This window comes from Peromyscus californicus, unplaced genomic scaffold (genome assembly GCF_007827085.1).
Source record: "Peromyscus californicus insignis strain IS unplaced genomic scaffold, ASM782708v3 Scaffold_4__1_contigs__length_199733344, whole genome shotgun sequence".
Lineage (NCBI taxonomy): Eukaryota > Metazoa > Chordata > Mammalia > Rodentia > Cricetidae > Peromyscus > Peromyscus californicus.
In genome coordinates this window covers 144,340,917-144,354,908 of record NW_026294562.1, presented here as the reverse complement: position 1 = coordinate 144,354,908, position 13,992 = coordinate 144,340,917, and the positions used below count along the sequence as shown (strand labels likewise).

Here is a 13,992-nt window from a genome sequence, read left to right as displayed (position 1 = left end):
TGGTATCTCTGAGTCATTTTGATTTGCATCTTCTTAATGACTAAGGATGCTGAGCAATTCCTTAAATGTGTTTCAGCCATTTGAGATTCTTCTGTTGAGAATTCTCTGTTTAGCTCTATAGATCATTTTTTAATTGGATTGTTTGTTATTTTGATGTCTAGTTTCTTGAGTTCTTTATATATTCTGAAGATCATCCCTCTGTCAGATGTGGGGTTGGTGAAAATGTTTTCCCATTCTGTAGGCTGTTGTTTTATCTTATTTACTGTTTCCTTTGCCTTATAGAAGCTTCTCAGTTTCAGGAGGTTCCATTTATTAATTGTTGTTCTCAATGTCTGTGCTACTGGTGTTATATTTAGGAAGTGATCTCCTGTGCCAATGCGTTCAAGACTATTTTCTACTTTCTCTTCTATCAGGTTCAGTGTAACTGGTTTTATATTGAGGTGTTTGATCTACTTGAACTTGAGTTTTGTGCATGGTGATAGATATGGATCTATTTGCAATCTTCCGCATGTTGACATCCAGTTATGCCATTAATTCTTTTATCATCAAGTGTTCTGAATAAACCAGTTAGAAGACAGGAATTTTTAGAATGGTTGTCAGTAAACTTGCTGCCTTGTCTGGACATGAAAAGCAGTGTATTGTAGCTTCTCTTCACGAACCCATGAAGCCCTTTGCACCCTGTATCTTGCCTCACAAGGAGATCTCCTCAGGGCAGTATTTCCACAAACACTGGCATGCCAGCTAACTCTGAGAACTTTGCGAGCAAGTGACCTAAACCCATCTGATATCTGAAGAGGAGTGAAAGAGACTTACTTTGATGGCCACTAGGCTGGTTTCATTACCTGATTCTGATCTACAAACTTTCCTGTAGATGACCCCCTTCTTTAAGTAAAATCAAATGCTCCTGGGGACTTGTGTAAACTTAATGCATTGTGGCATTTTAAAGACTTTTGTAAACTTGATGCACTGTGAATATGAGGCCGTATTCGTGAACTGCTGAAAATCTTCCAAACCAGGCTACATTATGCCTGTGTTATGTAGTCACCACAGCAACAGTGCTCTGCATGCATATCAAGTTAGGGTACTGTAAAGCACTAAAGATGATTTTTTTTTCTAGTCTGTTCTTTTCTCTTAATGTAAGTGCCTGTCTGACTTTTACCTGATACTCTTGTTAAGTAAAAAGTTTGATGTTTGCTTTGAAAAAAGAAAGTGGAGGAATGGGTAGGGGAAAAAAGACCAAATAATACATTTTACAAAAGAAACTCATTTCAAATATAGTTATATAGTGTTCTAGCTTTATATCTGTTGCTCTGACAAAACACGCTGACAAAAAGCAACTTAGAGGTTGAAAGATTTATTCAGCTTACAATTACAAATTATAGTTCATACTGACATAGAGTCAAGGCAGAAACTCAAAGTCTTATCATATTCACAGTTAAAAGCAGATCGGAACAAGTACACCCATACTGCCTGCTTGTTGCTCAAGATCACCTATCTTCCTTTACGTTGATGCAAGTCAAGGACTATGGAATAGTACCACCCGCAGTGGACCAGGCTGATTAACAATCAAGAGAATCAGCCAAAGCCATAACCACAGGCCAGTGGTGGCCAGATGACAGTTAAATCATCATCTATATGCAAACTGAAAATTAAAAAAAAAAAACAGGAAAAGATACTGTACAAGTATTAAGAAGTCAGGGTTATCTAATACAAATACCATATAGAATATACTTTAGAATAATAGAGAGGAAGAAATTGATAGAGAAAAGGAGGGTGTGGAAACTCCAGAGAGTAAGTAGCAATTTGAAATTGTTAGAACACGAGGTGATTAATGATCTTTCCCAGAAGTTTGCTTAATACTGAAGATTTCACCAATTAATGAAATCCAGACAGCAAGCTGGCCCAGGGAGAGTCTTAGCTTGCTGTTAGCTAAGTTTTAAGTGTTACTCTGGCATCCAATATACTTTGTTGGAGACTCTTGTTAATAGAGGGCTGAGTTCTGATGTGAACTCATTGCAGGCATCTGTTTATACAGAGTCATGAGTAGGTTATTGAGTAATAAAATAAGAGAAGGCAGAACAGGGGACCAAAAAGAGGGGACAGCATGGCATCGAGCATGAGGTCAAGAGCTCGAAGAGGACCCAACAGCACAGCCCATATGCCACCAACAAAATGTGCTGGAGGAGTGGTGAGATGGGAGAAACATAACTGCCTGGCCTTGGCCTAGCAGAGCTCAGGGTTTCTGCAGAAAAAAACCAAGAGGCACCCATGAGACGTGACGCAAGCGAGGTGCAAATGCTAGCTGCCCAACACATTAGGTTGACAGACACAGACTCTTACCGACTCCACTACCTGTGAAAGATGGTGCTTTTCTCTCCTTTATTAAGAGAACAGCAGGTCATGGGCCTCCATATGGTTTCCGGCAGCAGCACCTATGGGCAGGGAAGCTTCTTTTGCAGTGGTGTTAATCACTGCAGACTCATGACTGAGAATGAGAGACATTTCTGTGGCAACCCCCCTCAACAAAAGAAAAGAGTGAATAAAGGAGGGAAAGGAGAGAAACAGTCCAGACAAGGAGCTGTTGAAGAGAATCTTTAGGGGTTGTAATAGAGATGCCAAGGTATAGCTGCTCACAGTTGATGGTTTCATAGGGGTGAGGGGGAAGGACTGTTTTCTTTAAGGGGCTGGACACTAGGCGTTTGACCATGCTCCAGTGGGTATATAGGCAACACAAATTGGACTTGATCTATTTTTTTGACGGGGGAGAGGTGCAAGGATAGGAGGGTAGACTTGGGGGAAGCTGGGAAGTGAGTGTAATCATGGTACATTTTATAAAATACGCAAATAATTAATAAAAATATAGTGTGTGTGTATGTGTGTGTGTGTTTGTGTGTGTGTGTGTGTGTGTGTGTGAGAGAGAGAGAGAGAGAGAGAGAGAGAGAGAGAGAGAGAGAGAGAGAGAGAGAGAGAGAGAGAGAGAAGAGCAGGTGCAAAGAAAAAGCTCCAAAGGGATGCCTTCGAGGGTGACTCCAGACCCATGCAGTTCTTTGTCGTGGCTGCTCAGCTGCTCCTTCCTGCCTCTTTGTTGTTCTCTTTGTGTACCAGATCTGGACTGCAGACGTAGTCCACTGTCAGGGGTTTTCAGCTCAGGTTGGTTGCTATCCTCAGGCCTGCTGCAGGTGTGCACTAGAGGGTCTAACTCCCCTTTCTGTTTGCAGTCTCATCATTTTCCTCCGTGACTTTTCAGCCAGTCTTCCCATGCAGACCACTTCCTTTCCTGTATTCTTCTGTCTCAAGTGCTCTTTTGGCCTCCTTTACCTGCTCCTTTGCAAGCCTTTCCAGCTCTGAATCCTCCTACCTCTAGGCACTAGTACTTTTTTGCTGAGAAAATTCCTTCAAGCCCCGTGGTTGCTCTCTGTTGGGCTGTGGGGCTGTGGGGCTATGGGACTGTGGGGCTGTGGGACTGTGGGGCTGTGAGGCTGTGGGGCTGTGTGCTGTCTCCCTGCATGACTCTAGAATCAGCTGGGAGACACACTGACCTAGAGGAAGCTTGACATGCTCAAATTAATTAAGTTGGGGCCACCTAATTGGGCCATCCTCAGCATCTTGCATGCTGATGCACTCTGCCTGGAGCTTGTTTGCTAACTTACTCAGGATGAAGGGAATTTGTCTCCACTGCAGACAAGGGAAATAGCAGATGAGAGGAACATTCCTACCCAATTGTGGAATTAAGATTATTTTGGGAACAGCTGCTCATAGAAGAATCTCTTTCTGCCCTGGGGCTCCCTCCTTCACTGCTAGAACAAATAGAGTAGCAGCCAATGATACTGACCCCTTGTTTAAATCTTTGAGGATCATCAGTTTATGGCAGAATTAAACATCAATTAACCTCCTTAGTTACGTATTATCTGTGAAATTGAATATCCTTCCAAGATAGTCCAGGCTGAGGGGTTAAATCAGTGGATTTGAATATCCTTCCAAAGAACCTATAACAGACTTTGAAAGTTGAGCATGCAGCTGCCCGCTCTATTGTGTGTTCAGTTGAACAGGACCCTGCCCAAGCTTCAAGACACCTTTTCAGTTTATATACCCATGCCATTTTGTAGCTGTCTGTTGTACTTTGAAGCACAAATCTGGTCTGTCCAGTAGCTGGCTTAAAGATCACATAATTTTTTGCCCATTTTGGCTCCTCTTATTATCTGTCTCATTTTTATTAGAATTACAGGTGGGCCAAGAAATGGTTGTTGTTCGTTTACTTAACATAAGTCTGGAGAGTCACCATCAGTGTTAATCTTAGCCATCATCAGACACATGTCTTAGATTCTTAGATTTTTGAACACTGAATCTCATTTGGAACCTCCCTTTTCCCTCGCTAATAAGGTTTTGAGTAACAACCACTCATCCTCCTTAGTGGTGAGTCTCATTTTCATCACTCACATGAAATACCTGGAATGGGTCAGTTCAGTTCTAGGATCAGGGTCAAAGTTCAGGCAGCCACATCACTCTGGAGGAATGAGGGGGTAGAATCCTGGCAGAAGCAAGTGGTCGTATCTCAAATTGGAACCCAATGAAGAAGGATGGGCAAGGCAGTAATACATCTTATTCAACCATTATGTCTTGAGAACTACTGAAGGGTGGTGTAGAATACTGCATGCCCCTAGTGCCCTGATGACCCTGCACCAGGACCCCACCTCCCAGTAGTGCCACCCTGTCAACTAGGTCTTCAATTACAACTGGACATAACTCAGTAATAGCTAATGGTGTATATTATGCAGTTTTTACCAGAGATGTGAGCAGTCTCAAGGGTTGTCTGGGAAATCTACCCAATAGTTCAAACATGAGCCATGAGGAGATCAGGAATATGAAATATGTCCTGTATGTTAGGATGTGTTATTTGTTCTGCATGGCTTTGCTGCAGCCAATGGGACTACAGCCTGGGGAGTAGACCATTTCATAGAAGGGAGAGATATAATGTCATTACTCATTAATTCCAAGTCTTGGATGACCTCACTGAGTTTCTAAATGAAGTAACTCTGATGCAGTCTTAAATCAAGACTGCACACGGTAGATATGTGAACTACTGAAGCAATCCTGCTGCATAACCATCTGAGAAAAACATAGTGTCTGTAACTCAACCTGTCAGCAGGTGAGCTGGCGGCTGACTGATTGGGATCAATTCTCAAGGGATTGTCTCCCAACCGAAAATGAAGAGCAAATTTACACCATGTGTCTTTGGTCCTCTAGAGTAACGCTCTTGACAGGGCACATAAAGATGGATTCAAAGTATGTGCCCAGCCATCTGAGCACACTGAAAATGTTTGCCTACATCATGTCCCCTAATTTCTTATGGGAAAGACCCAAGGCCAAGCCTGACATCAATTGGCAGATGAGAAGCTGGGCATGGCAGCACATACTTGTAATCCCAACACTGTTGAGGCTGATAGAAAATTCCAAGTTTGAGGCCAGCCTTAACTACACAATGAGGCTGGCTCTAAAATAAATAAATCACCAATCCAACACCTATCAGGTGAGAATCCCTTGCAGAAACCTACCATCAAGTGACAAAGGACTTATCTGCAGGTAGAGGAGAAAATTGGAAACAATAACGCAATCTGCAAAAATCACTTTCCTCATTGTTTCGATCAGTGGAGACTGGTTCAAAGGTGCCTTGGAGCCAGGGAAATCCAAGTCAAGGAGCTCTCTGCACACTGCACAATGTCTAACTGCAAAGCCTGCACTTTTTGTGTGATGTTGAGGGAGAACAAGTCTTTCATTTCTAGGACACAAGCCAGAATTTCTTTAGGACTATATATTAAGCACAATTGTATAGATCTCCCCACCAAACTGACACCTTAAATATCACTCAGGGCAAGAAGGGGAAAGAGATTTTAAGGAGAGGAAATGCAGAGAGGGCAAAAGGAACACACAGAGGAATGATGTGAGAGAATAGAGGAGCAAAGCCACAGTGGTGGTTCCAATATTCCTGCTCCATTAAGAGGTCAGTGTAAGACCTCCTTTGCAGTTGAACAAGAGACAAAGTGAGCCTAGTCAAATCAAGACACCATGTTCATAGATGGTGAGATATGGGTTGAGATATGTTCCTGATACGCTGGGTGAATCATTCTTTCTTAGCACTCATCCACAGGCTCCAAGGCATGGTCGCAGCTGCAAATCCCTGGCTGCCACCAAATGAGACAGGAGGTGCCCCACAATGCTTCTGCTGTAGTTCACGCCTAGGTAAATGGCTCCAGTTCCCAAGGAGAGGACAATAACCATGAATAAATCTGATTATTATACAGAACACTCAAGGCTGAAATGTATCATCCATCAAGGTGAGGTCAGCAAGTGTTAATTCTGACTCATGAATAAGTGATATGAAACCTCTCCCAAACCCAAATGTGTCTTCAGTCAATAAAAACATTTGGCCATCACAGACAAAGGGGTGAGCTTAGCAAGTCAGGTAAGAAGACTAGCGTCTGAAGAAAGTAAAGCATGACTATATGCTTGGGACTTGAGAGGGAGGCAGAGGCTTCATGCTCTGGTCTCACTTCCCTCTCTGCTTTGAGCCCGCTGGGTTATGAAGCATGACCCTTCCTCCTTTCAGGTTCAGTTCCCCTCTAAACATCCACTCTAGTTTCCCCAGACTCGGAGCTTGTCCAGGTAGGGATAAGTGCATCTGGCTGAAGTCAAAGCCACTCTTCCTTTGCGAACGCTACGCCACTCCAACGTGGCTCTCAGTTTTCTTTTCTGGAGCTCATGGCGTGATGGCCATGTGAGCCTTGGGTGAGAGTCACAGGTGTGGGGTGCTCAGGGGTGGGCTGGGCATGGATGGGGCAGTTTTGGTGCTGTTGATCACCTGCTTCATGTTAGGCTCTGGGGCAGGATGGAAATAGCCACCTAGACGAGCTGACTGGCTACACAACAGTACAGGTCTAGTCTCTGTTGGATTCTGAATACCACTCAGCATTTTGTTTTGGGTTTTTGCCCAATTATTCCTAAACATAGAATTGAACTGTTTGTCTTTATAATAAAAATCTCCTTTGTAGAAAATTCAGAAGTTACAAAATATTAAAACTAAAAATTCTGTTCCCCACCTGAGAAGTAGATATGCTTCCATACTTCAGAATATTTTTGTACCCATTTCTCCATATCCACCAGCTACTTGCCCATAGGTAGATTTATAACCATCCTGCTTCCTCCTGTGAGCTCAGCAAATGTTCCCGTCTTTTCATTGGCTCACTTTCCCTATAGCTGCCATTCTAGAGCCAAATGTCTCCGTAAGATACCTCAGTTCATGTCTGCCATAGTTCAGTCCTTGTGCCACAGCACGTTACAACTGACTGGGTAACTTATAATTAACAGATGTGTCTTACAGTTTGTAAGGTATATGCAAAGCCAAGCCTGTGTGATTTCTGACTGCTTATGCTTCTCATCCCAGAATGCCTTGGGAGGCTGAGGCAGGAAAATCACTGACAGTTTGAGGCCAGCTGGGCTAATAATGAATTCCAGAGCAGCCTGGGCTACAGCGCAGGACTGCATTTTAAATATAAAGCAAAATATACAAATAAGCAAGATGACACTGACATTGCACCCTTAGAGAGAAGAGGGGGTGAGGGTGCTGTGTTCTCACAGAACAGCAGAGACGGAAGGCAGAAAATAGCTGGCCAGTTCCTGACAGCCCTTTCCCTAATCCTGTTTCTGAGGGTAGGGATATGAAGGACTCCTACATTCAAGCTGCAATAATTCCTTTCATCTTACCAGACTGCTCAGCTTGTTGTTCCACTATGGAGATCCCGGGACAGAAACAGAAGTCGCTAGCACTTGCCTGATGCGTGGAGCCTCTGTGCCTTCTCTCAGATCTTGCCTTCCCCACTCTGCTGTTTCCATTTCTGCTTTTCTGCTCTCTGCACCTCCAGGCCATTTGCAGCACTAGCTCCAGGACCTTCTGCTATCTACCCGCTAGCCACAGATGAGGACTGTCCTGGTTTCCACCCAATGTTCTTAGCCACAATTCTCAGTCCTTCCTCAATCTGCGGTGTGTCTTAGGGCATCTGCAGGTGTCTGAGTGGTAGTGCTGTGGATGCTTATCTTATGAGGTCCCCATGACCTCTTGCTCCCCAAGCTTATGGATTCTCTCCATTTCACATTCTCACCCACACACTGCCTTCTGTGAGTCTCAATGCCTGGACATTCTGCTGATTCCCTCTGCTCCTTGTCAGTACTTTTAAATGATGAGTCATTATCTGCCCCCTCCTTACAGATTGGGAGGTGCTTTCCACATGCTCTTCTTGATTATTCCATCTACTTCAAAACTTCTACCTATTTAATTTTATACTTCAGATTATTTTTCTCTCAACTGCACCATAACTGCTTCTCACTGTCTCAATGCTCAGGCTCCTCAAATGACTTCTCAAAACAGAACACTCTTGCACTGTGCTGTTATTAAGTCCTACAAAGCAAAAGTGATTCTGACACGTTCTGCAGTCTGGATATATACTAAGTGAACTAAGCCAGGCAGACAGCTACTGGAATGGTCTGAAGTCACAGAAACAGAACATATAATGCTGGTCTTTTGGGGCCTGGGAGCGTTTTAATGGGAGATGTTATCAGTTCAGGAAGGTGAGAGTTCTGTGATGGATGCTGGTCATGATTAAGCAGTAAAGCCAAGTTGCTTATTGCCACTGATTTGTGGAGTGAAGGATGGTTATAGGTTGACAGATATTGTCTATATTTTACTGCAATTGAAAATAGAATCCAGCATGATTTTTCTCCTCTCTGCTGTGTCCACTACTTGATCATCATGGCCTAGAAGTAGTCTGTATTTTGAGTATGCCTTTGGCTAATAGATGCATAACCATTCGGCTCTGGCAGAGGCTGCACACTGGTTCCCTTTGTGTAGTCCCAGCCCCTGCCTTTCCTTAGAACCTACAGTTTCTGACATACTAAGCTGTGCTTTCATCCCTTGGGAATTTGCACTGCAGATCACAGCTTAGACTGTCTACTCACAAACTGAAGTGCCGAATGCCTAACTTTTGCACATGCATTTCTTGTTACAAATGGATGAATAGCCTTTCCTGTGGTGGTATTGTGTTCCCCAAAATATTGTGTATCCTAATAAATTTATCTGGGGTCAGAGAACAGACAGCCACTAGACACAGAGGCTAGAAAATGGTGGCACTCACGCCTTTAATCCTAGCATTCCAGAGATAGAAATCCCTCTGGATCTCTGTGAGTTCAAGGCCACATTGGAAACAGCCAAGCATGGTGACACACGCCTTTAATCCCAGAAAGCCAGCCTTTAATCCCAGGGAGTGGTGGTAGAAAGCAGAAAGGTTTATAAGGCGTGAGGACCAGAAACTAGCAGCATTTGCCTGGTTAAGCATTTGGCTGGTTAATCGTTCAGGCTTCTAGCAGCAATTCAGCTGAGACCCATTCTGGATGAGGACTCAGAGGACTCCTGTCTGAGGAGACAGGATCAGCTGAGGAATTGGTAAGGTGAGATAGCTGTGGCTTGTTCTGTCTCTCTGATCATCCAGTGTTCACCCCCAATAACTGGCCTCGGGTTTGATCTTATTAATAAGAACTTTTAAGATTCATGCTACACTTTCCCTTTCTTTGAGTAAATTTATGGAAATATGATTTGAATACAAGAAACATTCAAAATGAATTGCTGACTAATTACCAAAGGTAAAACCATGAAACAGAAAAAAACAAAACACCCCATTAACCTAGAACTAAATATCCCTGATCTTGGGCCCACCACATAGTTCTTAGATGAGAGCTAAGCCTAGGTGAGAAAAGGAAATGATGATTTGGACTTCATCAAAAGTTAAAACTTCAAACTCTCTGACATGTAGTCTATGAGCAGGGAGAGAATATTTTCAATGCACGTAATTGACAAGTGAATTGCATGTAGACTCCATAAATAACACTTGTAACCTAATAATAAACACAAGAACAGATTATAAAAAATGCTGTCAATGGATCTGAATAGATTTTTCTCCATAGAAATGCTATCAATAGCTAAGCAAAACAACATCATTACATATGTAAATTCTAAATGACAGTGAGACACTGTTTCATTACCACTAGGATGTCCCCAACAACAACCAAACGACTAGGCACACATTAAAATGAAATAAATGAATGCTGGCCATGTGGGAAGGGTGTGGGGTGCATATCTCATATCTTGTGTAGCTAAGGTAATGGCTGCAGCTGCTTTGGAAATAGTTTGGCGGTTTGCAATACTTCCCATCTGACCGATTCTGCTCCAAGGGACACAGAGGGAAAGGTGCATTTATCTACAGACAAATACAGGAACAATGGTGAAAATCATGGAACAAACTGGTTTGTCCATGCCATGGGCTAAATAGTAGTAGTCTCCTTACCCTCTTCCTTTTGTTTTCCAGAAAGCATCTTGCTATGCAGTCCAGACAGACTTCAAACTCATGGTCCTCTTCTCAGCTTCTGAGTATGAGGGTTACTAATGTGTACTACCACAACTGGCACCAATGTCATGAATTTTGACAGCAAAAGGAATTAAACAGTGACTCATGTTACAATGTAGACACATTTCAAAACCATCATCCTAAGCGCAAGAAAGCAGGCACAATATGCCAAGTGCAGTATGGCTCCCCTGACCTAGAATAGAGCCTAGCAGTGGTTTAGTTCCCCATATAGGTCCAATGAAGAGCCTAGCATTTTTCCCAGGCATGTTCACATGTGGCTGCTGCCACCACCCTTCTCTTGGCCTGTGGCAGCATGCTTATGTACCAGATCTTCCCTAGGAATGAGCCCTGCCAGGGAAGCTGAAGTCAGAGGTACTTGTGATGTCACAGCAGTAGTGATTGAAAGTCTGAGAAAATCCAAAACCAGAGTGTTGGCAACATTGATTGCATGTGGTGACCATGAGAGCAAGTCTGCTCAAGATCTCTCCATTACTTTTTGGTTTCTGGCGATTTTTGACATTCTTTGCCCTATAGAAGCATCACTTGTTTCTTTTTAAGCATCCTTCTCCTGCATGCATGCCTATTCCAAGCTTTCCCTTATCTAAAGACACCACTCACCTTGGGTAAAGGCCCACCTTAATGCCCTCACATCAATAGAGTCATCTCCAGGAAGACTTCGTCCATAATGAAGGTCACATTTTTTTGAACACTGGGGCATTAAGTTTCAACAAATGAATCTATAGGCAACTAACCAATAGATGCTTATTTCTATTTTCCATACAGTAATGACACTAACACACTTTTGGTGCAATTTTAAAATGCACTATAGCTTCCTTATGCTATAGTGTTTTCCAAAGAAAAACAAAGACCCTTCTCATAATCTGTATTTCTGTACAATCCCACTGGCTTACTCACCCACCCCAGTCATTCTGCCTCTAATTGGTCTGACATTCTCTTCTCTTACATCTGGCCCTGTGTACCCTCAATCTCTGTGAAGTCAAGAAGCTGCCCAATACCTCAACACCTTCTCAGGATGATATTCCTATGAATGTCTGTTATTATTTGCCTTTCTCAATACCTACAAGAAGCACCCCTGCATCGTTTATCTGCAGCATTGGGAGAGGTAAAAAATAAAGGTTTACAATTTACAACTCCTCATATTTTCTTTCCTTTTGTTAGACTTTGAGCAGGACCCTGTCATTTTTATTATTTCTCTCGCCCTCTCAGCCTCCCTCCTGTCTATTAGCAATAGTATTCAAAAAAATATTATCACAGACTTGATATGCTAAGGACACTGGACTAAAGAGGAAGCCTCAATATTTCTCTTATCTTCTTCTAGCTCTTTCTCTTGAAAAGCAAAGGGCAAGCACTTCCTCTGAAATTCCCTGGTCTTACTAGGGAAGTTCCTGGAAGAATTGCAGCGGTTGCAAACTCCCTGCCTGATCACTTACTAACCTGAAAGAGCTAACTCACAGGGAAAGGAGTTATCCCCCAAATCAAAGGCATTATCTAGAGAAGTGTGATGGCCACCATCTCATCTGGAAAGTTGCTGGAATAACCTGATCTATAATACAATAGATTTTGGGGGTTGCCTTTCTTCCTCATCTTTCCATAGTCTGACCCTCCCTCCAGGGGTCAGGTTCCTATCAAGTCCTGCCACCATGTCCCTACAGAAGTTAGAAGCCAAAACTCTATTTTGTAGTTCAGAATGCTACTGAAGCTTCAACTAGTTCTTTGATGTACATTGATACATTAAGGCATGTTCTCTTTTGTTAGTCTGTCTATTGATTGTTTTAGATTCAAATTATTAAAATTCCACGAAGGGGTAGCAGAAGATTCTTACATGCCCACATGGGTCATCAGTAATGTTCGTCACAAAAGTAAATGAAAAGTAACAGAATAGAACAAATGTTTTTACCTTGAAATCCATATTGAGGTCATCCCATTCTGCTCTGCCAATGTAAGAAACAATATTCTTGATTACCACAGCTTGCCAGCACCTGTACACACATACACACACACACACACACACACACACACACACACACACACACACACACACACACCAGTAAACCAGCAGTATGTGTGTTGGGTTGTATATTGCTTCTGTCACATCATTCTTGTTCTTGGTCGCTTTTGTGATTGTGTATACTATAAAGGAACTGGAAGAATCCATGGTACAAAATAAAATGGAAAAGAAAAACCTTTTGCTCTTGCCCTAAGACTGGGCTTTGGCTGATGCCCATGATGATTACTTCAGTGTGTGCTATAGTGATTGACTATCCTGGAGGACTCAGGCTTGCCTAATCAACATGCTCAGTGCTGGTTGCTCTCTGTCATCCTGCATCATTTGCTGTTCTGTTTCAAGCACTACATAGTGCTGATCTTCATGGTAGCCCTCTTAATTTTGGTGGAGACCTGAGCAGGTCCATAAACCAAAGGAGGCTTGATAGTGGAGACGGCATTTGAGGGCTGTCTGTGGTGAGACAAGGCAATTGGCAAGGCTGGACGTTTGTGAACACCATCATGCAGAAGAGCATAGAAGCCCAAAGACACTCAAGTACTTAGATGCAGTAAAAAACAAACAAGCAAACAGACAAAAACAGCTCAAAACTAGTGTGGACAAGCCAGAGCTTGAGGTAACACAGTGGCCAGGAAGTAACTGTAGCTGCATGGGAAGCAGAGGGGATTAGCTCTGGCAATGAGATGCTCTGTGCAACGTCATCTGCAGATGTAGGAAGATCACTGAGGTAGGACTTGACCTGTCACAATCTCAGGAGCACTTAATGAAGTTCCTGGACATCAAAGGCATGCAGATGACTATGCTATGCTCACCTGTTCTCTGGCCTTTTATCGTATGTTCTACAGAATTCCAAGAACTGGGTACTTCCCTTACAAGGTAGACTGAGCAATGATCAAGTCAGCTGCATGACAGTGAGGGCATTTCCTATGGGAGAATGAAAGAAACACCCCAGAAAAACTGTGTCATGGGTTCAAAGGGTGTATCTATGCAAAATTCCAAATACCTGAGGACTGACGTGCATTCTTCTACAGATCCAATATTTGCAAAATATATGGCAAATGAATGAACACTACTGAATTAGTCAATTTGTGAATAAATGGATTTATTTAATAAATACCTGTCCATTGACTAACTGCTAATCTTTCTTGAGAATAATGCACAATACTCTGTACCAATCTGTACCAGTGTATTCATCTGTCATTGCCAGTATGCTTGTGTGTATAAGCATATCTATGTGTCTGTGTATAGAGTGTATGTATGTGCATATAGGTATAAAACATAAGACTCTTTTAGTGTGAGAATTGTAACTAAAAGTGTCCTTTTCTATTTGTCAATATTTTGCAGTGGATTCAGCCTCTGTGTGCCGATTACTAGAGGTGTGTGTGTGTGTGTGTGTGTGTGTGTGTGTGTGTGTGTGTGTCTGTGTCTGTGTCTGTGGTGTGTGCCTACTACATGATCTAATGTGCATAAAACACATGTTCTCACATGCAGTCACTGTATTACATCCATGAATGCAACTAA

The 13,992-nt window shown here is 42.7% G+C and overlaps 1 protein-coding gene across 2 annotated transcripts in view; it reads left to right on the top strand.

Moving 5' to 3' along the window:
- Positions 1-13,992, top strand: part of Gabrb3 (gamma-aminobutyric acid type A receptor subunit beta3) — a 243,481-nt gene that overhangs the window by 149,625 nt on the left and 79,864 nt on the right. The gene's annotated exons all lie outside the window — the stretch shown is intronic.